This window comes from Melopsittacus undulatus, chromosome 8 (genome assembly GCF_012275295.1).
Source record: "Melopsittacus undulatus isolate bMelUnd1 chromosome 8, bMelUnd1.mat.Z, whole genome shotgun sequence".
Classification (NCBI taxonomy): domain Eukaryota; kingdom Metazoa; phylum Chordata; class Aves; order Psittaciformes; family Psittaculidae; genus Melopsittacus; species Melopsittacus undulatus.
The window spans coordinates 37,237,025-37,253,345 of record NC_047534.1 but is presented as its reverse complement, the minus strand read 5'-3'; the positions used below and the strand labels follow the sequence as shown (position 1 = coordinate 37,253,345).

General features: G+C 39.3%; 1 protein-coding gene across 3 annotated transcripts in view; it reads right to left on the bottom strand.

Moving 5' to 3' along the window:
* The window catches only part of RAPH1 (Ras association (RalGDS/AF-6) and pleckstrin homology domains 1), a 108,809-nt gene extending 93,715 nt beyond the window's left edge, over positions 1–15,094 (bottom strand). For all 3 annotated transcript variants that reach the window (XR_004549902.1, XM_034065403.1, XM_034065404.1), the window contains exon 1: positions 14,795–15,094. The gene's annotated coding sequence lies outside the window, so the exon portion shown is untranslated. The remainder of the gene's footprint in view (positions 1–14,794) is intronic.
* Between the last annotated feature and the right edge of the window lie 1,227 nt (positions 15,095–16,321).

The window sequence follows — 16,321 nt, the reverse complement described above, 5'->3', positions numbered from 1 at the left end:
TTCTAGATATATACTCTTTTGGCAGGACTAGGGGAGGAGGTTATATCTAGTTCACAGAAAATTAGGTCACCCACTTCATAAGCAAATATAAAGTGCATATTGAAGTTTGTAAGCATTTCACAGGTACTCTCCCTCAAGAGAAATTTGGAAGAAATTTATCACAAATTTTGCACACAGCTAGATCTATTATAAATGCAGGAGGAAGGAAGTTCTTATTTACAACCTCAGTCAAACAAAAAACCATTATATCATCTTAACAGCTGTGTAACAATTTGGCAAGCCTCAGAGAAAAGTTTTTTCTGAACATCCCAAAAGAACAATTATTTTTGTTTCCTCAAAAATATCTTCTTTGGTATAAAGACTGAGCCAGATGAATAAACTACAGAACACTAAAAGTGGAATGTGTACTACAAAGACTATTTTTACTGCTGAAGCTGCTGTACTGAGTTGACCACTCTGCATAAAGAATGTAATTTGTGACAGCAGAAATGGTAATTACTTGGACCGCATTCACATCTTGTTAAGGACAAGGGCTGGCAGGAAAGAACTGATCTGCATGAATTTGCTGTAGCCAAAGTGTGCCAAAGTGGCAAAAGTAACTATTTAAAATGTGGGTGACAGCAACCAGTTTAAAACCTACATTACAGTAAGTCTCTCAATTCATTAGCACCTCAATATTTACAAGTAAAATAATCTTCAAGTTGTGTTTGTCTATTGCAGTATGAAATAGTTTATGCAGATGTAGAAGTTTGTTGAATATTCCATTAGCCTACAGTCTTATTTCCTCAGATTGATAACAATGAGGTGTGAATTGGTTTAGTTTCTTTTTTTGTAGAACATATTACGGTGCTTGAATCTTAGTTCTCTATCTCAAGTTAAATTAAATCAAAAAAGCAGCACCATGAAAGGATTTACACTGAAGCCTAAAAAACCAATTAATTATTTCATGGCTTTTATTGGTTTCCCGTCTTTCTTCAGGCCTCTAACCACCCACTCAGGTTTAAGTCTTGCTGGCAACTTCTACCTATTATCTTTCCAAAGGATTTATAAAGGTTGCTGACAGAAGCTACAGCCTCACATATCTTAAAGGGACAGCTTGTGACAGATCAGAACAGGCTTACAAGCCCCTCCCCCCCCCCCAAAAAAAACCCAAAAAACAAAAAAAACCCCACAAACAGTTTTGCATTTATAAATTTAATTCCACCAGGAGCTTCACATTCTCTCTGCATCCCAACATATCTCTGCAGTAAAGGTACCTTATAATTACTAAAATATACAATTAAAGGTTATGTATACTTATTTATAACTTCTGTCAGAAAACAGGTCCAGACTACAGGAATGGTGTGTTTGATAGTGCCACATACCTGTTTGCATCAGCAAGGCAGGAAACACTGGACTGACCTGAAGCTCCTTCTTTGGAGGTCCCAAAAGTCTGTACAGGTAATAAACTTTATCCATCTTTGCCTTTCAGAATTAGAGCTGTCCTCCCATCTCAAAGACAAGGTGTTACAGCCCTTACTATTAAGTCACCTCCTCTGTTTTTAATTTCTCCATTTAACTCATGAGAAGCAGATTAAACTAGATTCACAGAGATCAGGGCATCTCATCTTGTGCTTTTACCTCACAGTAGGTAACTCACTTGATTAACTCTAAAGCACGCAGAGGGATAGGTAAAGAACATGTTCCTGTCCTTAGAAATGCACATTTTTGTAAAGGTACCCCCTGACATTAATCTCCCCTTCTAATCAATAGTAAAAGTAGGCCTAAAGCTGTAAAGAAACTGGTTTGTTCCTCACCATCAAAACAAACAAGGAACTTTAAAAGCTGGAAAAGCAGAGTAAGGTAGAACTCCAGCTTTTCAACTATTATGATATCATCAGTAAAACCAACAAAAAAGAAATCTGGTTATAACATAGGTAGCCTAACTTTAGTAAAACATTTTCAGAACATGATTGGTGCTTTCTGATTTTAAGCTTAGCATCCAACACCACTTTGATAAATGCTTTTCAGGAAGACTGCCAGCAATATAACAGGGCTTGTCCCACACAAGGCTTCACATTAAAATCTTCCATGAGGAAAATGGGTTTTCACACTGCAGCCTGATATGACACAAGATGGTTGGTTCTAAGCACAAACACAGGAAATTAACCTCGGGCCTTTAAAATAAAGTAACAGAGACCACAACAGAGTCCAGCCTAAAAAAAGCAAGGCATCTGAATTTGCATGGCACATAGATGTATCAGAAGAGGCATAAGAGATGGAATTATGTTATTTGTGACTCAATGGCTGAAAGCATTTGACATAATTCAAAGCAACAGATTTTAAAAAGGTCAAATGTTAACAAACCATTTCATAAAAATACACACCAACACTGAGCTATTATCTGGTTTTAACAACCCCTGAGTATTTCTGGTGCATTTAATCCCTATAGACTTTTGTATAAATTGGAACATCAAGAAGTTCATTGACAAATTGATTCTGCAGGCTGGGGTGGAACAAAAATCAGACTTTAAAGACAACCCAAACATTTAGTAAAGTACAAAAGAAAATTTTAGGAAAACCCCCTATGCTTGCTGACATCACTAGGCAAAATATTTCAGATGCCACATTCAAAACAGCCTCAGGATATAAGTAGTTAATGTCATGTCTAAACACAGAAATAATCCAAACATTCGTATTGGAGGTTTCTTGATGCAAAGCTCACCCGTAAGTATAAACATATCACTCTCCTCTCATAATCAAGTACTGAAAAGAACCACAAGACCTCACCTTCTCATCACAGGAAAGGTTAAGACTAAACTATCTGCAGGGTGCAGCAGACAATCCAAGCAAAGTGTATATATATCCGAGTTTCTCTATATAAACTTTCTGATTCATCTAAAACAAAGTAGGTTTTCTTATTCCAAAAGGAAGTGATAGCAGAAAGAAATACACTGTTAGAAAGGTCAAGAAATATTAGACTTACAATAGTGCACTTCAGATTTGATAACATGTATACAAAAGGCAGTATGCCATTTAAAATTTAATTTTGCAAGTCGAAGACTGGAAGGAAAACTCAAAAACGCATTTTCTTATAAAAACAAAATCCCGCAAACATAAAAAAACCAACCACAAGACTCCACACCCCTCTTCAAGTAAGGAAAAACAAATGAGAAAAGCACACCTTCTGTAAAAACAAGGAAAACAAGACTAAAATTAAGGGGAATAAAGTTGGGAAATATTTCCACACATCACTGTTGTTACAGAACTAAACCCTGCTGGTGACACAGACCAAGGATTGATTCCTACTGCTCACTGCCATCACTTTCTGGCTGTAACTGTATCTGAGAAGTTGGAAAGTTAGAAAGGAAAAAACCTGACTTTACTTTTATTTACACCAGTATACCTTTGCACACTCGCTCATGAAGGGCACTATATAAGAGGTAGGTAGTATTACCAACATAATCCATTACAAGGAGTCCTCAAATACTTAAGTCTCACTAAATAAATAGAGCATTTCCACACAGAACATAGTTAGGTTTTAGGGATGGGTTGTTTTTGGTTTTGTTTTTTTTTTTCGGATTAAACTACTTAAGACACATGGTAGGTTTTAAATTGTGCTGATGAAGCTGAAGCAACTTCTGTTCTTATACAACTGGATTTGGCATTCTGTTGAAAATGCCAAAAATGTATTTGACAGGAATCCTTCAAAACATCTTGAAGGATGATACATATAAAAAGAAAAAATAAGGAAGCAATTAGGTGGACAATTTTCCCATGATACTGAAGGCAGTAATACACACAATTCAGTTTTACTGAAGTTAGAGAAGGCTGAAGATATTAGTCATGCTGGTTTGCTCTCCTTTTATTGTTCAAGGGTATTCTAAGATCTTAACCTCACATTCTGGTATTGGCTGAACACACAGCAATGTAGCAAAAGCCTGACAAAGCTGTACTCAGTGCAAGGTTAGTTTAATAACCACTTTTTGAAAGACTGGTCATCAATGTGCACATGAAAATTTTAGTCAAGAAGATAGCCAAAATTCATTTTTTTACTGGACAGTGGCTAGAACAATCAGCAGCAAATGACTCAACAATTACTTGCTAGTATTCTGTTGCAGCTGTTCTGTCAGAACTGCCAAGGAGCCTTCACACTTACTAAGGGAACTGACAGGCTATGGTCCCACAGCGATACTGTTGACTACCAGGACTCCACGCCTGGCTCTAAGCACTATTTCTGTGTCACTGTCCCTATCCATTCAGTGCAACCAATGGACATGAGATCTGGAGATCAAACAGCTCAATCACAAGCCAGATCATGCCCCACAACATTCATTTATGAAAAAATACCTAAGAAAGCAATTAAAAGAGCAATACATCTATGCAATCATTCACACCCTTCTGTGCTAAACAGTAAAGCCAATTTGAACAGTACCTCTTCCCAGCTTTATCATTCCTGCCAGTTTGTATTTTTTAAAATGCACTCATGTCATAGAAAGCAAGCTCTCGGCTCCTTTTTCAATCCTTGTGCATCATCTAAAGAATTTCTCCCAGCTGAGAAGAATATACACAAAACACAGGACTAGCTAATTATACTATCCAGCCTACCCGCATGCGCATTTTGAGATGGGGAACACCAAGAACAATATTCTGTCCAGTTCACCGTGGGTGTAGTCTCTCCTGCTGGACAATTCTAGCCGATAAAGCTTAAAGAGCACACATGCAAGCATAAGCCCAAGTACAGTAAGGAACTGAGCACAGCAAAAAGGATCTTGCTACCTATCCAGTTTCAAATCAAGCAGCATTTCAGAAACAACCATTCCAAGACCAATATCCCAAAACAGGACAAGTACACTACACATACAACTTTCAAAACTACTCAATGTCTGAAACTCAACTAGAGAACTGGAACACTGTACAAAATAAAAAAGCATGCATGTAACGAGACAGCCAAAAAAGTGTGGTTCAAAGACGACAAGGACAGTATTTAATCCATAATATAATGCTTCCTCTGTGGCAGACCGAACTTCATCATTTTAAATAATGTCCTGTTCCTCAAGAAACTATAAAAGATCAGCAATACACAGCACAAATCAATATTTTTTACAGAATGCAAGATAATGGATATAATTTCAGTGATTATCTTGCCCATCTTTGGAAAGATCAGAGTTACAGATTTTCTAAACATGATTCATAAAATATATTAAGCATAATGGCAATAAAATATGAAAACTACATATTTATATTCCATATCTTTGTATTCCATTAAATACCAGGCTACAGCATGCACACCTCATGATAGTAAAATCATCACTATTTACTGGTATTGAAATACAAGCCTCAAAATCTGTGTTCAGACTACTTCCATGTAACTAAACAATTCTTGATGCACACAGGACTGGACTGCTGCTACCCCTGCTGCCATCACCAGTGAAATATTACCAAGCAAGCAATTAAGCAAGCAGAACTTCAGAAATTACAAAAGAAATATTAAGTAAATGAAGGGATTCTTTTACTGGACCTTCGATACCTCCCCCTCCAAAGTAGTGTTCTTTAGTTTAATAGATGACTCCATCACAGCACTTACACTTACTTACAGTTATGCATAAGTCATGTCAGGCAAAATTTTATATCTTCTTTTCAAAATGTGAATAAATAATATTTTAACTGGTTAACTACCTATGTATTCCAAACTCTATTAAAAAACCAACTTCATACCCTACATACCACTATTTTGAACAGTGGCTGTCACTGTACTCCAAAAAAAGTTCAATACTTCAGTCTGAGTGTCTTGGAATAAATTGCCATGATAAAAAGTGATGATTAAAGATGCATACTTTATATACAGTATCCACATAAAAGTCAATGTATTTCATCATACTGCAAAACCAAGAAAGTCCTACTTTCGAATACATGTTAGTTCCATATGCCTATCAATAATATTGCTTGAATCATGGTAAAATACCAACATTTCAAGAAAAGCAGTGCAGCAAAAGTCATTTTAGGAATGAAGAAGCAGCTGCTAAATTTATCAATAGGCCATGCCTTCTCAACTCTTACAGCTCATCGTAACACAGTGAAAGCATGAGCAGTTGTAAAGCCAAATATTTAAATCCACATTGGAAGGCAAAAAGAATGCAGACAACATAAGGTCAGCTGCAATTTTTAACATTTTCATAAGAGAGCAACTGGCCCTTTATCTTGCTGAAAACTCTGTCTAAAGTAGAAAAATAAAGATTTAGGCAGCTTTGACTGGAACAACATACTACACAAGAAATCTCTGTATCTTGTGACATTTTATCATGTTTTACCAGATCATACATATATATATAGAAAAGTTGTACTTAAAAGCTCCTAGGCCTGTCAAGAGTTGTATCAAAGAGTATGCCAGACTAAACTTACCTCAGAAAGTGAATAATGAGCATAAATACAGAAAAGTAAAAAGTTCTGGCCCTCTAGTTTCAGGTGAGGTACATTTTCAACAAAAGAAAGCCCATGCACCTTCAAGATTAGAACAAATAAATAAATAAATACAAAATACAAATGGAGAGGTGGAATCCAAGCTCTGAAGGCAGGGGGTTTTATGCTCTAAAAAAATCAAGAAACTAAGTCTTAGGAAGACACTATTTTAATGCATTCTCCTCTTTTATAAACACTTTAGACCTATTTTATTAGTTGTCAGGTTCACTTTTGATTTGCCAAATGCAAATCCACTTCTTTTACAGTGTAAAGACATAAGGTTGGCCCATTGTCACATTATACAGGGACATAATTGGTATTGTCATCTTTGAAGTAAGAAAGTACACACTTCACAAGAATTAATGGAAAACATTAATCATCAGAAGGTACTAGATATGTGGAACAATTTGAAAAGTCACAGATAACACAGTAATATTCCTTATGCAGTGCACTCAAATCACTCTTTAAGCCAGAAAGCAAGCAACAGCAGTTCAGTTTAAATTCTTTTTATGACAATAACAGCAGATAGTCTATACATTAGATCACAGTAATTTGTGTCATGTGACAATGTCTTTTTCCTATACTGCATGCATTTTAAATTAAAGGCCACACAAACTTAAAATACTTTCAAAAGATCTAGTCCCCGAACAGACACACACATAAAATCATCCCCCAGACTTCTGGATGTAACAGGTAAATTCAGGAGAATTAAGATTAAGTAACACCTCTTTCCAAAAAGAAACACCCAAGTCATCACATTTCAGAAATGAAACACCACTGAAGTCGAAAGTGCAGAGTCTGAAAGGAATTTGTTTGCTCTACACCGGACTTTGAACCCCACAACGCACACTAGTCATGCCAGGAATATTCCATTCTAGTTGATAAAAGCTAAATTAAGAATTTTCATTACAAGGTTTTGTTTTGTTGTTGGGTTTTTTTAATTGTTGTTAGTTTTGAGGACCTTCATTTTTCTTTTTTTAAAGACTCAAGCTAAATAGGAATAAACAGTATCAAAACAATGTTTCATTCAAGCTAATCACAAGCACTTGAGTGGGTTGGGGGGGAGGTTGTTTTCTATTTTATTTTTAACAAGAAAGTCTCTGATTTTCATTAACTAAGATAGCAAAGCATAAATAGTTAAGCTGTATGGTGCTCTATCAACTGGAGTTTAGTTAACACAGAGCAGACTTTATAAACACACTGTAAATTTCACTTTAAGAACTGTGACGTGGACATGTGTTTCCTCCTAAAAATTTCACTCATTTCCCTATTGCTTCAATTTTCTGCTTTGCCAGCTGCCAGAAGGGAAGACAACATCCACACTTTCCTATGGGGCTCTCCTTCTTCTATGAAAGTCCTGAAAATGAGACTTCTCACTTCTGCTATGCCTCTTACAGAAAGAATCTCTGAGGTCTCTAATCTGGAACAACTGAATATTTCTTTAGGAAAATAATTACTTACATTTCTCCTTGGGCAGGAATGTATTGTTGGCACTCATATCAATCTGTTAAATAGCCTTTCAGTTTCACAGAACTGATCCTAAGACATGACTAAGTCACTTATTGATAGACATACCTGAGTAGAGGTGACAGAAAAAGTGATCTTGTTACCCAGCCCCAGATAGATTTCTTCTCTCTGTACTCAGAGATGGTCAAAGAAACTCAACAGTTTTAGTCATCCTGTGCAGTCAATAGTGAGTGAAAACTGTAGGCTTTTAACCCTTGCCCCCTCCTAAATAAAATGCCACTATTTAGCAGATGTAAGTGCTTTTCTTAAGCCCTCAGACACAACTACTTTTAACTAAAATCCAAACTACTGGAAATGTTGTTCATTGATACACACAACAAACTCACAGAACGCTTTTCTGGGAATAGCATGCAATCAACCAGGCTTCCGTCTAAGAAGCTTGGAACTACATGTTCAAGTAAAAGGTCACTTTCTTAAGTCATGCATTAAAGAGATAAGTAACAACTTCCTTGGAGAACAGAGGTCTGTAAGGCATTTTTCTTTAAAGGCTCAGAACAACTTAAGGAGTTTCTTTCATTATAGGGTTCGGGGTTTTTTTAAGGCACTATAAAACACATTTGTGTAAAAGTACTTTAGTCACCTGTGAAGAAGAATGATTACAGACACCTGGGAAGTCCAAACTTGCACTGGTATATTAAACCAGATTCCAACAATGATTAACTCAATTTTAAATGGTGCAACAAGATCACAGTGATCCTTCTATCAAGGAGAAAAGCAGGAAGCAAAATTACTATGGATAAATAAAGAGAGCTTGGAATGCTTGGCTGCTGGCATGGAATCAAAAATCCTATGCGAGATGCCTCATCACTATATAGACATGAACTAGGCAGGTCAGGATGAAATTGAAAACAACCATGAGTGGGAAACTGCCTAGGAATAGCCAACAGGGCAGTAGCAAAGCCTGAGGCTTTAAGTCCTGTCACAATCCATCAGTAACATACACCCCACAGAACACTGTCCTCACTTCTGAAAGAAGCTAGAGGATATATGCCATTTATTTCACACAGGGTGGCAAGTCCTCGCAGACACAGAGTTACACATTAAGAACTTTGGAGTTTAACTGTTCTTCATATATTCCTAGCCAATGAGATGAGATGGAACACTGTCATAATCATAGTGAAACTATTTCACTTTTGTTAGAGTACTTCTCTTTCCACTTAATTCAGTACTTCTTGTTCTAAACCATAAAGGAGTAACAAGCAATGATCTTCGACAGAGAGCAGAAAAACACAAGATTAAAATGAAGGCAGTTAGTATGTAAGTACAGTATTTCTGCAAAACTAGTAAGCTTCCCATGCCAATCTCACCTTTGGAAGATCATCATTAGGCTGCAAAAATCGGTTTCTCTCATTAGATGTTTGGAAATGTCTTGAAAAACTTATTGTTTTCAATATTGAGCTAGAACCCACCTCAGTTTTGTAAACCACCATGCATAAGTAAGTGTAAATAACATTTGTCATCTAGACATGAAAACAAACTCATTTACAAAATCAAGGTGCAAATTATTTCCTATAACAGGTTCTGAAGCCCTGAACAGATGCCTTTTAATACTTACAAGATGCAAATAACAGCCTGAGAGTTTATTTTTAAAAATGCTTTTACAACCCAGAGATAAAAGCACCTTTAATTTTGCAAAACTATATAAATGATATAAAACTAAATAATCATGATCTAGGAAAAAGTACACAAGGACGTAGCTTCTCTTCCTCTCTCAACAGTTCCCCAAGGGTAGAACCTTTCATCACAACTCATTACCCCTTCAACTTTACTAGTTTAGCATGCTGTGGATCCTGCTGTAAACTGGATCACAGAACATACAGGGATTAAATCTCATTACTGTCTTCTTTCTGAGAGTACTTTTAAAGCACAACGGCTTAGCAATTACTAAAGATCCTACAAACACAGCAAATTGGTAGGTCTTTGGGAAAAGGGAAGGACAAGATGAGGAAATCCTAGCACTGGCAGTAGCAAAGGATCCTCTGCTAGCAATAGGCAGTAGATTTCAACTCTATGACATGAATAAACATTTCTGACAGTCTGCACACAACTGCTCCTAAAGCTTTCTGAAGGGTAAACTACTGGAGAGGACGAAAGATGCCAACTAGACTCCTTCCAGTCCCTTTCTGCCTATATGTTCTATTTAGCATTTTTCCACTTCATACATGCATTTGAGAGAAATGATCAGGCTCTCTATTTAATTTCTCCATTACTTTTTTAGGTGAAAGTGCAATACTAGGGCAACTAATAAAACTGATCAGAGGCACAGAACTGGAGAATGATGTCACTTCTTGATCCTGCTTCTTTCTGATCCTGATCTGCTAGAAATCAGCTACTGTGCTCTAATAAACAGTAGGAAACAGTGGTTTGGATCTGTGCTTAACATTGTGTTTTATAATACAAACACAATTTGCTATTCTAAACACTTATATTGACAAGAGTACTGACACCCTTACACAGTAAAAGAACATTCATAAGTCAAATAAAACAGTTTGAACAATATGTTCATATACCAATAGGGATGATATTCAAGATAATTTTCACACACGATGAGAACAAACCTGTGTTTATTTGGTCTATGCAGCATCAGTGCATTTTTATCAGCAACAACTTCAGTTCTTGAACATTTAAAAATGTTTAGTCAAAAAACGTAAATACATCATAACAGTTTTGCTGCTGTGTATAACTCCCTCATCAGGCTCAATATAGTATTTTTGTACAAGAACTTTCACATTACACACTGCTCTCCTGGAAAGAAATACCAGAGGCAATGAAGATTAAATCACCTTTCTGATTACATCAATTTCACCTGATCAGTTTCTGAGACTAGAACTTAAGTACCAGATAAAAATTATGTTCTATGAATAGAACGTTATAAAACTATTTTTATAGTAGCTCTGAAATTTCCTCTCTACCGTCAAGTCTTCTCTACAGCATTCAACCGACTCATTACAAAATAAGATGGCAAAAAATTATTTTCCTAATATTTAACCTCAGGGCAGTTTCAAATTCCCATGTACATCATCTTCCTCCATGCAAATCCTAACAAATGGCATGACAGCTCACACAGTAATGCATTTCAACTGCTCTTCATTAACAGATTGTTGTTTTATTTTTAAATCTCAAAAATATTATTCTGTGTAACATCTAACATTACATACTTCAACTAAGTCTGTCCTAGCAAATAATTAACGTTACTATTCACGACAAACTGAAGAAGTGACTTTAACGCCTAAAAAAGTCAAAAAATATCAGCCAATGTATCTGGATCAAGTTGAATAACAAGAATGCTGCAGATAATTTTCTTAGTCTTTATAAGATTTTCAGCTACAAGGATGATTATTAGCAACCTGAATCATCATGGAATTTTACCTTTCTCACAGGGACTGATATGCTTAATTGGATAGTTATTACTAATTTCTAGTACTAACCTCTTGAAAATAATATGCCATTTTCAATGTACACAGTTCTTAAGTGATGACAATGCTTGCAGATTAACAAGAAGAAATTTAAACCCCTTGCCAATCTGACGAACAATTACAACAGGCAATTACAGTGTTTCTTCACTGGCATTTCCTAACCTTGTAGACATTCCTAAAGGTGGAGAGCATTCAACATGTGTATTCACTCAAAATCTGTGACTGCCAATTATGACAGAGGTACTTTTTTGAATCCTTAAAAGAACTTACTCAATACACAATTTTGGTTTCGTAAATTACATTTCCTTAAACATAATTAACGTTCCACACAAATACATTAAAAGTGACTACTCAGCAGTCTGCTGTCATTTCTACACATTATTAAACCTTGGCAATAAAACAGATCAGGACTGCCCCTTTTCGTAACACTTGTTTATCTGATATTGCCTTATTCAGCTGTAAATCAACATATGTTTTCTTCTAGCAACTGCAGAGAAAGGCCATGAAAACTCAGAAAATAAGCATCTATCAGTGCCTGCTTTACTGTCGGGGGCTGAAATACTAGTTGGTATTTCTGGCTTTGGTAAGTACAAGTTCTAGATTTAATCAGCACCACAGTACAAAAAGATGTTAATGGGAAACCGTGAAGCACATGATTTCAGCTCTACTTGAAAATTAAGTAATAAATCTATTGTTTAACATGAGAGAAAATGCAGTGTTATTATTTTTCAACTTCTGGCTTCATTTGTAATGCAAGAGATTTGGATTTTTCTACTATTAAGAATGTGATCTAATTAGTTAACAGCTGGGATCTTGAGCACAATTCTTCTTAGTATTTACCTAACTGGCTTAGTCACTCAGATTTAACTCTGTCCCAGTTTGACAGATAGGGGGTTTCCCCTCCCATGGCCAAAAGACAGTTTGAAGAAGGAAGGCAGGTTGTATGACCAGTATGGATCAGATTAATACAGCATGAAGCTGTTCAATTAAGAGCACAAAGAAATAACTATCTCTGGCTAGAAAAGCTTTCTGATTTCATTAAAAATCTTGATGCTGAAGAAAGAGATAAAGGAGCACATACTCATATTCTTGCAAAATTCAAAGACAATAGCTTTACAGCTAAAAAAAACCCAAACAACTCAGTGGTTAGGAGGGAGAAATGAGGCAGTATCCACATGTTCTGATGCTTAGAAAACTGAGACACTCTCTTGAAAAATAGAGCCTCTTAAAATCAGTCATATTGAACTACAAAAGTTTCCACTGCAGTCTCCTACACCCCTTTAAACCGCAGGGTTCTCCTGCCATGGCTTATGTTAATAAAAAAGGAACAGTCTGCAACAGTTCAACAGTTTCTGCCAATGCACTACTTCCCTAGAAAAAAAAATATTTTAAAGGCAGAGGTCTCAAGACACTTCCCAGTGAAAGAGGACTAGAGATTATGCAGAATTTGTCAGTGTTCCTTTTCACATTATTTTTTTGGATTCTTTTGATAGATGAACAGCTGCTAAACTACACTGCTTTCCTAAATTGTCGCTTATCTCAACAATATTTTTCTCTTTGTCATCCCATGCTGAGTCAGAGAAACAGTGGTAAAAAGACTCTTCATTGCATGTCATGAGTCTAAAAACCATTTTAAGGAAATACTTTTCTGAAAATGAAATTTGTAGGAGGGCAATAAACAAATTCCTTAGTGCCACTTACCTCCTTGTTCTATGAAAGCAAAAAGCCTCACTAATGTGGATTTCTGTAAGATAATTTGATTGCCACTCACTGATGCGAAAAAACAGACAGCAACTCATGTGCAGAAAATCAGTTCTACATTCCACTATCCACCACACCCACCCAAGAAGGATATTGGCATACTAAAAATGGACATGTCTACATCTTTATACAACTTATGTGCAACATAATCTCTAGAACTGGTATCTACGACCTATAATTTTGTTCTTCAAGATGGTTTATAAAGTGATTTTTCTGTACCTCTATTTTAACGGTAAATTTTTCAGAAGAGAAAAGCTGAATAAACAGCAAAACAGGAAGATTTTCTGGCTTACACATATAGTTTCAATAAACATCTAAATTTATTGATCAGTAAACATCTACATTAATTTTTCCCCTCAAAGGGGTTTCACAAGCTGATGCGTCCCTTTCTGGAGGATGGGGGAACAGGAAGAAGACAGATGAAAAGAGGCAATTTGTTTAAAATGGGGTGGGTGCAATTCTGCAGTCTCACAAAACAGTAGTCCCCCATTCCTCCAACATGTTAATGGCAATGTAAAGATATTAACCATATGAAATATTATACTTATGCCAAAACGGGTGTACCTGTACTCCCCCAGTAAAAGAGGAATTACACTACACATGCTGCTGTTTGTCCCTTGCTGAATACCTATAACCAGCTAAAAATATAAAAAGCCTTGAAATGCTAGTAAAAATGATAAAATGCAATTGCCCAAACATGCAGGTGACTATTTTCTACCACACAAGATAACAAATCCAAAATAAAACCTTCCAAAATGCACAGGCAAGCTTCTTAACACAACAAGCATTAATGCAGGAGAAAAGCAAGTATACCTGTATGTATTTTACACAGGTCACGTGACACTCCTGTGTACAGACACTCCTCCTTTCCCTCCCACCATCAGTGATTTTCCCCATGCAAAAACCCCAGTGTAACACTCTGCATCTTCATGAGAACCAATGCAGACACCAGCCTTGCATGTGGGGGCTCTTCACAAAACAGCCTGCCCTCACTAAGTCGTATGGCTAAGAAGCTTAGAAGACTTCAGATCTGGCTTTCATTTAAAAGAAAAAAACATAAAGAAAGGTACTGTACCAAACAATCTCAAACTAATCTTCCCGTTCTGCACCAGGAAAAGATTCAAGCGTGTTTTGTTCCCCGGGTGGCACAGAGAGCCCTGGCAATGCCTGTGCTGGGGACTCTACTGCCTGCAGCTCCACAGGGTGGAGACTCACCCAAGCTGACATTGTCTGGATGCCACAGACTACATCCCTCGCGCATCCCCGGCTTACTTCCCAGCCTCTTCCGAGGCATGCCTTACACGGGGGAGAGCCGAGGAGCGGGGAAACCACGCACACGCACACGCACACAGAATCTCCACAGTCATCAGCAGTGCAAACACGATTTTGAAAAAATCACCCGATGATGTGCGGGGCTTGCAGGGACGCAGGACACAGACCGTGGGCCGTTCAATCCTCGCCCCTCTCACAGTCCTTCGCTTCAGTCCGCCCCGCCCAGCCCCCAGCAGTAACGGTCCCCCAGCGGCCCCCGCCCCAAAGCCCGGCTGAGGGAAGCGGCAGGAAACGCGGCTCCCTGCCCGCCCGGCACAGCCCCACAGACACCCACAGGCTCTCCCATCGCCACAGACACGACAAGCGGCTCCACCACTCACCTCACCCCGGCTCCCGAGAAGCCCCGGCGGGCTGGCTGGCAACGGCAGCCCCCGACAAAACAGAGGAGCGAGGCGGCGGGCACACTCCGCTTGCTGCCGGCAGCGGCACCCGGACTCCGCTCCGCCCGCAGACCCCCGCGGCTGCTGCTCCTCCTTCTCCCGCTAATGGTGGCCGCTGATACTGGTTCCCACTGCCGCTCCCTTCCTTTCCCGTTTCTTGTTTCCGCCAAGCGCGGAACCGGCTCCGCCCGGGCGCCGGAGCACGTCCCTACCCGGTAGCAGAGCCTCCGCTCCGCTCCACGCCGCTACCGCCCCAGCACCCGCCGCCGCTGCTCCGGGCTCCCCCCCCCCCCGCCGCTCACTTCCGGCGAGCAGGCCGCACCTCGCCCCGCCCCACCGGGCCCACCGCCAGCGCCCGGGGGTGGCCCGGACCCCGTAGCACCCGGGCAGCCGTTGGGGCGGTTGGGTGTGCGCGGGGAGCCCTGAGGAGCGCTGCCGCTGCTGCCCCGGGGCCGCTGGCTCTCGCCCAGGCGGTCGCGTTGCCAGGGCGTGGGGAGCGGGTCCGCCCGGACCTGGCGGCGGCAGTGCCTCCGGCAGCCTGCTGCACGGAGCGTACGGTGCGGCTGCAGGCACCGGCGGACGTTATCTATCCCGTCACCGGGGGTTGGCAAATGCTGCGGGAAACCGCCAGTTTGGTGTCCCGCGGAGCCGGCAGCGGCTGCCCTGAGCCCCCTCGGGCACGCTCTCCGCCGTTGGGAGTTACTCCTAATTCTGATGTACCTGGAAGCTCCAGGGCCGAGATCACCATTTTTAACTTATTTACAGAACGGGGTAGAACACTGAATGCTATTGCGAATAATGGTGTACGAGAGGAGATTCACTTAAATAAGAGTTTGTTGCGTGGACTGCTGGGGGAGATGCCAGCACAGGAGAGGTGGCACTAACGCTGCATTCGGCTGGGAAGGTACTTCTGCTATTCCCTAGAACTGCTGCTGTACCATGCCAGAACATAGGCATGGTTTACATCAGGTTTTGTCTTTAAGTAGTTTAACCACTTAAGTCAGCTAAAGCACAATATTTTCTATAACTGAGAACACTTACGCAAAAGCACACTAGTTGTTTTACTTCTGTAAATACTAATTTACCGATGAGGTTATTACCTAGGTCAAAAGCAACATGAAGAGGCAGCCTTTAAAAGCACAAGCTAGTACATGAACAAAATGATTTTCATGTTGTCGTGGTTTAAGCCAAGTCTGCACAGCTCGTTCTCTCACTCCCCCCCTTGCTCCGCCAACTCCTGGAGAGTTAGGAAGGAGAATCCAAAGAATGTAGCCCCCACGGGTTGAGATAAGAACAGTTTAATAGCTAAGGTATAACACAAATCACTACTGCTACCACTAATAATAGTAATAACGATAAAGCAAATAACAAGCAAAGAGAATACAACACCTCACCAGCCACCGACCCATACCTCACCCCACCCTGCCCAACCGAGCTCCGACCGATACCTCCAACAACCCCCAGAGT